Source organism: Olea europaea, chromosome 22 (genome assembly GCF_002742605.1).
Source record: "Olea europaea var. sylvestris chromosome 22, O_europaea_v1, whole genome shotgun sequence".
Taxonomy (NCBI): Eukaryota; Viridiplantae; Streptophyta; class Magnoliopsida; order Lamiales; family Oleaceae; genus Olea; species Olea europaea.
The window spans coordinates 8527029-8537783 of record NC_036258.1 but is presented as its reverse complement, the minus strand read 5'-3'; the positions used below and the strand labels follow the sequence as shown (position 1 = coordinate 8537783).

The window sequence follows — 10755 nt, the reverse complement described above, 5'->3', positions numbered from 1 at the left end:
ACTCCATTGGCTCCACATTTTAGGCTCTCTGGTAAACAGTCTCCTACTACAGCGGAAGAAAAGGTACGCATGGATCGTGTGCCTTATGCTAGTGCAGTTGGCAGTTTGATGTATGCCATGGTGTGTACACGCCCAGACATTTCACAGGCGGTTAGTGTGGTCAGTAGATTCATGGCGAATCCGGGGAAGGCACACTGGGAAGCTGTGAAGTGGATCCTGAGGTACTTAAAAGGTACCGCGGATACGGGTCTATGTTTTGGTGGAGATGCATGTCATATAAGTGGGTTCGTGGACTCGGATTATGCAGGTGATCTAGATAGATGACGATCTACTACTGGATATGTGTTTTGCATACATGGTGCCCCAGTTAGTTGGCGATCGATGTTACAGGCTACAGTTGCTCTTTCTACTACAGAGGCCGAGTATATGGCCATGGCAGAGGGAGTGAAGGAAGCATTGTGGCTATGGGGTCTTCTAGATGATTTGGGGATTGAGCAGGATTGTGTGGATTTGTGGTGTGATAGCCAGAGTGCGATTCACTTGGCTAAGAATCAGGTTCATCATGCTCGAACCAAGCATATTGACGTCGGGTATCATTTTGTGCGTGATGTTATAGAGGAAGGTGATATTTCACTCTCGAAGGTGCACACAAATGAGAACCCAGCTGACATGTTAACCAAAGTGGTGACGGGTAGCAAGTTTCAACATTGCTTGGACTTGCTTCACATTAGTCCATGTTGATATGCCCGAGAGGGCATGGCCCTTCGGGGCGAGGTTGAAATGAGGTGGAGTATATGAAGGTGGAGGTGAACTACGGAGGCTTGATCCCGAGTTTTGGGTACGTAGGCAATCATGGTTTGAATGATGCAGCCGAGTTGGTGCTTGCTACTTCTTCTTGTGTTCGTCCAAAATTTGAGGTCTATCAAATGATGTATGAGGTGGAGAATTGTGAGAAGAAGAGAAGCTGAAGAATGAGAAGAAGAGAAGCTGAAGAAGCTGGAGGAAGAGAAGCTGAAGGAGCTGGGAAGGAAGAGCAAGCAGCGCCTAGGCGCTGCCCAGTTTCTGCTTCGATATATATCCATTCTTTTTCCCTCTTTCAATATACAACACAAGACTAGACCTAGAGAGAAAAATTAGAGAGAAAAACTTTGGTGAGAATTTTACAAGTTGAAGGTGTTCATCTTGGGTATAAATTCAAAGGTATTTTCTTTCTTGGGGATTAACTTGAGACTTGTTCAAGTAATCCAAACACATTGATCTTCATATATTCCATTGAAATCATTTCTTCCTCATTTTCTTGTTCTTTAAGTGTTTTGGAAATTTTCACTTTGTCAACTTAGTTTGATCTTTGGACATTGATTGGGAGGTGTTTTTCCAACATTTACAATCATTATTGTATTTGCAGAAGGCCATTTACTATTTCCTAATGCTCAATTCTTTAAATAAATGGGAACATTTCTTTCTTTAATATTTGCATATTAAATAATAGGAAATTTCATGTAACGTCCCAAAATTTTATAATATAGAATTATTTAGTGGTAAGGATTTTCACCTAGGCATATTTTGATAATATTGAAATGTTGGAGGACTAAAGTAAAATAGTATTAAACTCAATTTTATTTTGACCAAATAATTAGATTTTGATAAAGCGAGTGTAAGTATATTGATATTAGACTCATTGTGGAGATTGTAATTAATTAGGAGTCGTTTAACCATACTTTTGCATTTTTTGAAAGGTAGAAGGGTAAGTTGCTATTTTCGAACATGGAATGCGGAATGTGGCCAACACCTTGCCCGGCCACCTTTCCCTGCTTGTTGAACATAGCTTATAAACATTTTAACACTTGACTACATTGTCGATGTAGGACAATGTTGTTAATATGAATCAAGTCATTGAACGAAGGAATCTCCTACTCTGATTTCCTCCGATGCAAATTTCCTGTGTTACTCGTGCTTGATCATTTGATACCAGTTAGTTAATGGAGGCGACAAAGATTTTCATTTCTCTGGTAAACATTCTGCAGTTTTGGTTGATATTGTGATTTTTGCCATTGCATCCTTTTTCTCCCTAAATTTTGTAATTGTTTAGAGGTTCATTTTGCCAAGAGTGTAATTTTTTATTTAAAAATTAAATCAAAAGAATGGAAAAGTATTTAATGTAAGGAAATAGAATTCTATGAGGTTAAAAGGCAATTCTTATCGTTGATGACTGTTACTCAAAATGGATTTTCATTGACTAAAACGGTAGTCTGCTAAGTAGCAGTTTTTGTGCTTTCTATGGTTTTCTCAGTTATTTTTCTTGAATTTGCACGTGGTAAACTTCAATGTGGCTGTATACTTATATGTAGAATGTGGCAGACGTCTTTCCAGGCTACCTGTCCCTTACTGTTTGAACATTACGTATAAACACGTTAAGATTTCAGTACGATATGGGACAATGATGATGATGAATTGATATTCCCGTAGATCAACAGTTTCATGAAGTGATGCTCTGAGGTTTTGAAGAAAAGTGTTATAGAGTGCCTGAAATAGAGTTTAGGAGTCCATCGGATATCAGATGAATCTGAAACCTTAATTTTTCTGAAAAGAAGTTCAGAGATAAATCTGAATTGTAGAACTTTATGTTTCTTTAGTTGTCTACGTTTTGGTTTGTACTTTTTAACCGAAGTCCAGTATGAATTGCTTGATTGTTTGATATGATTTTCCTGAGGAAACGCATTTGTTCATTCATATGTATGACAGAAATGACAAATGGCTCCACTATTTTGGTATAACCATACATGTCATTGTTTATAATCATACATCTTGCATTTCTTTGAGGTCATTCACTATTTGGATATTAGTTGACCCTTGATATTACTATATTTTCCACCAATTATTTCCACAATGAAGACTAGAGGAAAATAAGTTTTCTCAAGGATGCTATTTTCATTTATTGCAAACTTAAAATGATTTTTGTTGCACTATATATATAAATATCTGCATTGTATGGTTTTTATAGTATTTTGTCAATTTGATGAAGTGATTCAAAGGAAACTTAGGAGAAAGCATTTTTAAAGAGTTCCCCTAATGCAGTCTGGAAACTTTCCTCTATACACAATTTGTTGCTCTGTAAATGGTTTCTCAAAGAATGTGGTGAAAGTTTACTTGAAAGGGAGCATGGCGGTTTGTTGGCTTATGTCTAAGCATATTTTTAACAAATGTTAGTTAGTAATTGTGTTTATAAATGGGTAGAAATCAGTTGTGGATAAATGGATTTACTTGTGGGTCTAACGAAATGTGGATAAAAAGTGGTTTGACTTTTACCGTTTATAAACACTTGCCAAACATATTCTAACTATTGGGTTTATGTGATTAATAGATTAGCACGTAAGTCTAAAGACGAATATGATTTATAGTTTCTTCTATTTCTTTAGCTATTTAAATTATCTGGTATATTTCTATGTCTCGATTACTAAGGAAAAAGCTTGTTCAAATAGTTTGTTAATTTTCTTTAGGTCATTTATTCACTTCTAGAATATTCTTTATTGTTCCTTTTGAATGTTAATGTCTCAATCTTTGTTTGTTATACTTTCTGCATCCACATTAATTGTTTATCCAGAATGCAATCTCTAAGTTGAGCAATCTCTGTTTTGCTTTGAATGAGATTTTTGCTTCATTTTGTTCTTTCTTTTTACTAAATTAACTAAAATTATGTGCATTACGTTAATAGCCAATATATAATAGCTATATTTTCTCCACGCATTATATTGGTAGATCATTTTAAACAATCTTTTAGTGGCCAGATTGAGTTGTGTCCATTAATTCTAGCTATCGCTAGCTTCTTTTTGTATTTTTGATTAAAGATTTTGTTCAGTTTTTGGTTTGTATTTTGTTTTTTGTTTTACAGCCCTTTCACCTTCTGGACTTCGTGATAGTTTGGTGGGGGTAATTGCTAGTTGAAAATATTATCCATTCATGAAAGAATGAAAAAGAAATTAATGCAGAATGTATGTTGTCGCGGAAGTACTTCAATTCTTCCACAAAATGGGGCTGTTTTTCAATATCAACAACAATAAAACACCAACCAAAGATTGCTCAAACCCACAACTTTATTCGCTTCAGCTGCCTACTTTCTTGCACCCACAAAGGACACAATATCAATGTTTGATTGCAGCCACAAAGGAGGAAGAAGATGGAGGAAGCATTGATTAAACTCAGGCACAAAGAAGAATAGAATAAGCAAAGTCGGTTGCCTCAAAGTTTTCTTTGCAATTTACATGGTTGGAGCAAGGGAGAAAGCCACATTATGTAGTTTTTGGTTAGGTTAAGTTAGGCCAAAGACTAGATAAAGGGGTCAACACAATTGGACCATCCACAAGTGAATTGGGCTATAAGCAACCTTAATTAACTAAACTACTTCCAATGGCCCAAATTGTTTTGGGATTTGGCTAATCAATATGGTATTGATATAATTAATCCAACCCGTTTTAAATCATCCCTCGGATTTATTGGGTATCAAACCCAATGTATGATTCTTTGAATTTAGAAAGGCAATTAATGGTTGATGGCTTTTACTCTAAAAGTTTCGGTATTTACTCAAAAGGTAGTTGGGTAAGTCGCTGTTTTTGTGCTTTTCAAGGACTTTTTCCTGTTATTTTCAGAAAATTGTCATGGTACTCGGATGTACTCTTGAAAGTGGGGTGGCAGACGTCTCACCCAACTACCTGTCCGTTGGTGGTTGATTATTACTTATAAACATGTTTACACTTCTGTACAAAGTCGATGTGGGACAATGGCAATGATGGTTATCAAGTTATCTAACACAAGGGATGTACTCTAGTCTGCAAGCTGCCCTAGTAGCTGGTTTTTGATTGACTGATTGTTGATACTAGCCAACTGAGGAAACACATTCACATTCTTATGCATACTGGAAATGACTTGTGGGTTAGCATTTATGGTATATAACCAGGCATGTCATTTTTAATAATCAAAACTTCTGCCTTAGACCATGGCCACTCTATATTACTGGATCTCATATCTGGTGCTTAAATGTGCAGTAGCTTCAATTTATGATGTGAGTATGCATAAAGATTCCATTAATGAAGATTGTATAGCAGTAAGCATACTTGAGAAGGCTAGAACAATCAAGATTTTTCATTTCAATATTAAGATTAATTTATTTAACGGGGTTGATATTCCCATAGATCATCATTCTCGTTAAGTGAAGCCTTGAAAATTTTGGAGAAAGGGTGTTATAGTGTGCCTGGAATAGAATTTCGCAATCTATCAGATATTGTACAAGTCTAGAACATTAGTTTTTCAAAAAAAGAAGTTTCCTAAATAAATCTAAATTGTAAGAACTCTCTTTCTTTATAGTTGTGTGCACTTCAGCTCATTCTTTTCTACAGTAGTCCGTTTGAATTTTCATGTTTTTGTTGTACGTGAAAATTAATTTTTTTTCCTTTTTATTTTTTTTATTTTTTTGGGAACAAGATTACACTTTCTTCGGTTAGAATTGTTACTTTTGTGCTGTTGAACGACTTTTATTATTCCTTTTATTTTACTCTTTCCTTATATTAGAGTTGTACTTTTTATGTTAGTAGGTGTTTTATGAATTTTTATGGTGGATTACAAAAAAAAGGTTCACACCTGAAAGAAACAAATGAAATTTGAATAGTATTTGAAATAACATAGGTAATACTTATGGTCGATTACCTTCAAGTCAGTGCTTTTCTCAGTTACTCAGAAGTTTTGACATTAAATCCAAAGGTAGTTGAGTATGTTGCTATTTTTGAATATGTAATGTGACTGTGGTAGATTCCTTAACAGACTACCTAATATTATTGGTTGAACAAAACTTATGAACACATTGACATTTCGCTATATTGTCAATGTGGTACAATGTTTATTGATCTGCATCATGTCACTGAACCAAGAGGGATCTCCTACTGAGATTTCCTCCATTGCAAAAATCCGGGTCTCAGGCTCTTTATTGTTTGATATTAAATTTACTGAGGAAACACATTTGTTCATTCATATGTATGAAAAAACTTGACAAATGACTCACTTTTTTGGTATATAACCATACATAGTCTTATAATCATATTCCTTGCATTTGCTTGAGGCCATTCACTATTTGCATATTAGTTACTATGAAATTAAATACCACCATAAGGTAACGAAAGATAAATATATATCTTGTGATATTTGTATATTATATTTTTCATCGATTTTTTCTAAATATATATCTTGTGATATTTGCATATTATATTTTTCATCGATTTTTTCTATTATGAAGGACAGAGGAAAATAAGTTTTCTCTAGGATGCGATTTTCTTTTATTAGAAACTTAAAAAGATTTGTATTGCATTACCTCTATAAATTTTCACGTTGTATAGTTGTCATAGCATTTTGTCAATTTGATGAAGTGATCCAAAGGAAACTGAGGAGAAAGGATTTTTAGAGAGTTCCCCTAATAGCTTCTGGAAACTTTCCTCTATGTACATTGTAAGTGGTTTCTCAACAAATGTGGTGAAAGTTTACTTGAAGAGAAACTCGTCGATCCATTGGCTTGTGTCTAAGCATATGTTTGGCAAGTGTTTATCAATAGATGTGTTTATAAACATGTAGAAATAAGTCGTGGATAAGTGAATAGTACTTATGGATCCTATAAAATATGTGAATAAAAAATTATTTGACTTTTAGCATGTTTAAACATTTGCAAAACATACTCTAAATATTGGGTTTATCTTACTCAAATTTTGCGTGTAAGTTCAAAAAAAATATGATTGATAGTTTCTTCTATTTTGTCAGTTATTTAAATTATTTGGTATATTTCTATGTTTGTATTATTGAGAAAAAGTTTGTTGGAATGGTTCATTTTTCCAAATATTCACTGATTTTCTTTAGCTTTTTATCTTATTTATTTTTTTCACTTCTAAAATATTCTTTATTGTTCCATTTGAATGTGAATGTCTCAATCTTTTTTTGTTATACTTCCGGCATCCATATTTAGTTGTATATGCAGAATGCTATCTCTGGTTTGCTTCGAATGAGATTTGTTGTCCATTTTGTTCTTTAATCTTTACAATCTTAACTAAATAATGTGCATTTTAATTGTAGCCAATACATAACGGATATATTGTTAGAACATTTAAAATGATCTTTTAATGGCCTAATTAAGTCCATTAATACTAGCAATAACTGGCTTCTTTTGTATTTGTGAAAAACAAATGTTCAGTTTGTGGTTTGTACAGTGTCTGAGCTTCGTAAGAGTTTCATGGGCCAATTTCCCAAAAGGGTAATTGCAAGTTGAAAATAGTATTCATTCTTGAAAGAATGAAAAATAAATTAAGGTGGAAGGTATATGATTCTTTGATTTTATAAAGGCAATTCTTATAGTTGATGGCATTTACTAAAAAGTTCAACATTTGCTTAAAAGGTAGTTGGGTAAGTCGCCGACTTTTGTGCTTTTCAAGGACTTTTTGCGGTTATTTTTCATGAACATTGCCGTGATACTCCCGAACATGAATGTACTCTTGAAAGTAGTGTGGCAGACGCCTTAACCGACTACCTGTCCATTAGCGGTTGATTATTACTTATAAAGATTTTTATGCTTTTGTACAAAGCCTATGGGACAATTGTGATGATGGTCATCTAGACATTGAACATGACGGATATACTGTCATCAACTCCTCCACTGCAATATGATTAGTTACTGGTTTTTTGATAGATTGATTAGTTAACTATGGAAACACATTCACTTTCTTATGCATACCAGAAATGACTTGTGGGTTAGCACTTGTGGTATATACCATACATGCCATGTTTAATAATCTAAACTTGTGCCTTACACCATGGCCATCTCATATCTATTGCTTAAATGTGCAGTTATGATTTGAGCATGCTTCAAGATTTGATTAAAGAAGATTGTGTAGCAAGAACCATAATTGAGAAGGTTAGAACAGCCGAGATTTTTCATTTCAATATAAAGATTAACTTATCTAATATGTTGTTATTCCCATATATTATCTCTTTCTTGAAGCGATGCTTTGAAAATTTTGGAGAAAGGGCGTCACAATTTGCCTGAAATATAGTATTGCAATCTTTCATGTATTGGATGAATCTAGATCACTAGTTTTGCAAAAATGTAGTTATCCAAATTGAAGAACATTGTTTTTCCTCATAGTTGTCTACATTTTCTTGAATACTTCTTTGCAAAGTTCCCAGTATGAATTTGCATGCTTTTCCAGTACATGAAAGTTAAATTTCAGATATTTTTTTTTTTATTTTTTATTTTATGAGCATGATTACACTTTCTCCAATTAGAATCACGAATTTTGTGCAGTTCTACTCTTTCCTTAGATTAGATTTGAGCTCCTTTGCCTTGACGTAGCCCAATTTCAGTCTCAAATAAAGAGAAAAAAATTTGAGAGTCGAACAAATTCTCAGTAGTTCAAGTACTAATTAGTTTGATTTTGATTACAATTTCACTTATTTTGTTGCAGCCCACTTCCTACTTCCTAAACATTGGGAGCAAAAACGACTATGCCTATTGACTTAGGTGGTGTTGTTTTGGAGGTAGAAACAGTGTCTACTAAAACATCTTGAAAAAATCATCTTAGATGAAAAACATGGTATAAATCAAAGATATGGAAATTTAAAGCAGTTTGCAATTATTGTAAAAGGATTTGAGTAGGAAACCCAGCACGTGCACGTGCACAAGTCCGGCCTTGTTCAGGTTTCGAGTGTGGGTGGGGTCATTGTACTATATTAACTTTTTTGGACAAAATTTAATTGAATTTTTGGGTACTTAATGAAATTTATTTTGATTGACTTATTTTTGGGTAATTTTTTGGTATGAATAGTTTGTTAATCGATATAAAAGATGCAGTATTGAATTAAGCTGTCTATTTTAGTTTGAAGGCTGTTTAAACAGTGATGACTATTTTGAAAGATGTTCGAATGGTCACGATCAAGTCGATAAATAGCTTGCCCTGTTGCCAGAATAATTACACAACTTTCATTGCAAACGTTCTTTACTTTGAATCTCATTCTTCCTCTTTCTCGTTGTGATATTATTTTCGAAGTGAAAAATACTTCATTGAGTTTGTTGGAATTCCCGTGGATTACTGTGCTGTTTTTGTAAGAGGCGATATTTGTTCTATCTTAGGAAACAATTGTTGAACACCTCTAGCATCTTTGAAGGCAGTAAATTCGATTTAAGGATGTTCGAATGACCATGATCAAGTCAATAAATAGCCTGCCCTGCTGCCAGAATAATTACACAATTTTCATTGTAAACGTTCTCCACTTTGAATCCCATTCTTCGTCTTTCTCATTCTGATATTATTTTCGAAGTGAAAAATACTCCACTAAGTTCGTTGGAACTCTCATGGATTACTGTGCTGTTTTTGTAAGAGGCGATATTCGTTCTCTCTTGAAAAACGATTGTTGAACACCTTTCGCATATGAATTAATGTGGTGGAATTTAAAAGGGACATACTATGTCACTTTTTTTTTTTTAATAAAGTTTTACAATATTTCATTTATATTCTTTTTTGCATATATGGATAAAATTCACTTCTTTATCTATTATTGAGAAAAATTAGAACAAGATGACAAATATAAACGTGAAAAATGATTAAAATTGTTGGTTTAATAGAATGCAAATGCAACAACAATTGTTAAAACGTAAAATTTACTTTTTTTATTATTAAAAACTGTGACATTACAGTGACATATCATCACTGTTGTTTTGACAACAAATTTATGAAGTTTCAAAGTGTTAAAAAGCGAGATAAGAGTTGATATATATCACTGCTAAAAAATATCATGTCACATTTTTATACATATCATGTCCCTTTAAACCAATATTCATGTAGTATGATTAACTCTCAATCCTATATAGAAGATGAAAGAAAGGCTACTAAATGAAAAGTGACATAACAAAAAAATGACAAATATTGAAAGAAGTGATAAAATCTTTAAAAAGTGACAAAATCAAATTTGTGGGCATTTTTGAGCTTTCGGGATTTTGGGCGTAATTAATATGAGAATTTATAGTTCTAATCAGTTTTAAGGGTATTAATCTTGCTACTCAAACAGGGAATGTTGGTATAAAACACTTGGCATGCATTCATTGGGAGATAAATTTTTTTATTTTTTTATTTTTAAAAGCGAATAACAATTCGCCACATCAACTCTATCAACAATCCCTATCAAAATTCCCTATTTGAGTAGTTTAATTCAATATTCTATTGTTTGAGGATAGCGGACTTATTTTATTTATTTATTTATTTATTTTTACTAAAGGATATTTTAGGCAAATTGTATTTACTAATTAATAAAAGATTTATTTTATTTTTAATTTTTTGGTCAAAGTTTTTTATTTTATTTTTTATTTATTATTATTATTATTATTTTTGTAACTACAAATAACTTTGCAGAAGGGACTATCCTACCCAATTCCCACATTTGAATTTAATTCTAAGATAGATATTAATGGGAAATGCATACGATGGTTGGAAAAGTTATTAAATAGGATTTCCAACATATTTTATGAATTAAAATTTGGACGTTTCTCATTGAACCAAATAGGTCATATCTATGATTTTACTCACAAAATCATTACATTTTCATCTTTTCTTGTTTTACGTGCAATTTAGGGACCAATCACGTTTTGTAGATGTAGAGTTGGTAGAAACAAACTGCTACTTAAGCAATTCCATCTGTAACCCATGATTCTAGTTAGTTGGGATGAAAAGACAAATG

General features: G+C 32.9%; 1 long non-coding RNA gene across 3 annotated transcripts in view; it reads left to right on the top strand.

The window, feature by feature from the left end:
- Positions 1-9463, top strand: part of LOC111371608 — a 13612-nt gene extending 4149 nt beyond the window's left edge. Inside the window, exons 2-4 of one of the 3 annotated variants that reach the window (XR_002698610.1) lie at positions 1866-2009; positions 7873-7939; positions 9155-9463. This is a non-coding gene — a long non-coding RNA (uncharacterized LOC111371608). Of the gene's footprint in view, positions 1-1865; positions 2010-7872; positions 8227-8489; positions 8784-9154 lie in introns of those variants that run through there. The other 2 variants (XR_002698611.1, XR_002698609.1) reach the window with 2 other exon arrangements.
- Positions 9464-10755: the final 1292 nt, after the last annotated feature.